Raw genomic sequence first — 2,128 nt, forward strand, 5'->3', positions numbered from 1 at the left:
CTCGCGATATTACAACATGACGAGATTTCTCGTTGGAGCGAAAAGCCGTTTCACGAATGCGCTGCAAATGAGCTGCTGTAAATATGTCGGCATCTGACTAAATTACTATAGTAGATACCCCAGACACTTTTGAATCTTTTGTGTGTCAGCATTTCGGGTGCCCGGCGGAAAATATAAATGGCGAAAGGGAGACAGACAAAACACGAACCATCTGTAAGGACTGTAGAAAGCTAATGCCGCACACAGCGGCTAATGCTACTACTAACTACTATGCAAAGCCATTTGCAGCACCATCATAGCTCTTTATTTAAATTCACTGCACCGGTGAAGAAAACATTTTTTAAAAAATGTTATGTTTATTATTGGGTGCTTTCCACTTCATGCACCCACATACAGCGCTAGCTTAAAGCAATGCATTCTGGTCCTGACGCAATGCATCATGGTTATATTTTTTATCGCCCGTTGCATTACGTCACCATGTCACATGGTACCAAAACTCCGCGAGAGCAAGACACATCAGGCAGCACCTCTTAGCAGGCTGCACAGGCTGGATCCGCCTCCATTACGACACAACTTTGCCCTTATTGGCTTAAGATTTTAGTTACATACATGACGTTTGTATATCTGCTATTTCTCCCGAGAAGCAGGTAAAGCGGTAACTGCTTTTCAATTAATTTACTTGGTAAAATTAAATTTAAATAAATGATATGAATATTGTAATAGTACTCGTGAGCTTTGTTTGTTGTTAGTTACTATAATGTTGCGCTGCTTTATTTGTTTAATCGTCTTGTCTGTGAAGACATTCAAGTTAATCAAATAAGAACTGCACTGTACACTGTACATGACCATAAAAACTTTGAATCCTTGAAATAAATGTTTTTGATCTTTTCCTTGGCAGTTATCTTTTTACACAGGGCCTCTATGTACACAATAGTTATTTTTTTCACGACTAACAGTATGGATCAGGAGTTGGTTATTGTAAAAGAAGTAATGTGCATGCAGGTGATATTTGTATAGATTTATATTTACCCCTAGGTGATAAGTTTGACAGTCATTTCTTTTACCGTTTGGCCTCTCGGTTGAACATAATAGTGGCGCGAGCAGCTCCACTTGGTTTTTTAAAAATACTCAGCCATGAACTTTTGGTGAACTCAGGTGAATCCCTTCCTTCAGTAGTAAACCTTGGTAGTTTCAGCCGTTTACACATTGTCTCACTAAAAGGTTGATAATATATTTGTCCTTTTACATAGTGATAAAATATACGCGATAAAAATGTGAATATTCATAGATTCAGGACTAACAAAGTAGCTAACAGAAACTCAGACTAACAAAAGGTGCAAATACATACTCAGTTGGTTCCATTGTGTTGATTACATTATAATGTTTACATTGTAATGATTATATCATGGATATTTGGCATACTTTTTATAAAATCGTAATTCTTATATTCTGCGTTATATAGTGCTAAATAATATTCCATAGATGGATGGACTTTATTAATCCCCGTGGGGAAATTGTGTTTTTTATGTCTCCCTCAACTTACTCTTTGTGGAGTAAGTTGTCCGCGAAGTGCAGCTACCTGTTGGGGCGCCCAGGGAGCTGGGGGTTAAGGGCCTTGCTCAAGGACCCACAGACGTGCTGAGGCTGGGTTAGTTTCAACTGGTGACCTCATTACAGGCACAAGGACTGACCCCTGCCCCCCAACTGTGTATGAGTAGCATTTATGCTGTTTCTTGAGTGTGAGCTAGTACATAAACCAGCTAGTGCTCACCATTGCAAAAATACTCTAGCTTTCTGTCATACACATTTTTTTATTTTCTTACATTGTCCGTTTTTGTTCATAGTCTGTAATATTCTGAATAACGACAATGTAGAGGAAAAACAGATTAAATTCTCCTTGTTTGTAATTTCCCCATGTAATCCACTGCCTTGTGGTAAGAGGTGCAAAAGTCAGACGCGTTGAATGATGAGGATACGATATTGAGTTTAGTTCTTGAGAGGATTTATTCATATGATATTTTAACACACAGTACTTTGAACTGGTTTGTTTGGCGCAAAAGGGCCGATATGCAGACACCATCACACATGGCAAATACGGTCAATGACTGTTTCACTTTGCACCTTCAGC

Source organism: Brienomyrus brachyistius, unplaced genomic scaffold (genome assembly GCF_023856365.1).
Source record: "Brienomyrus brachyistius isolate T26 unplaced genomic scaffold, BBRACH_0.4 scaffold373, whole genome shotgun sequence".
Lineage (NCBI taxonomy): Eukaryota > Metazoa > Chordata > Actinopteri > Osteoglossiformes > Mormyridae > Brienomyrus > Brienomyrus brachyistius.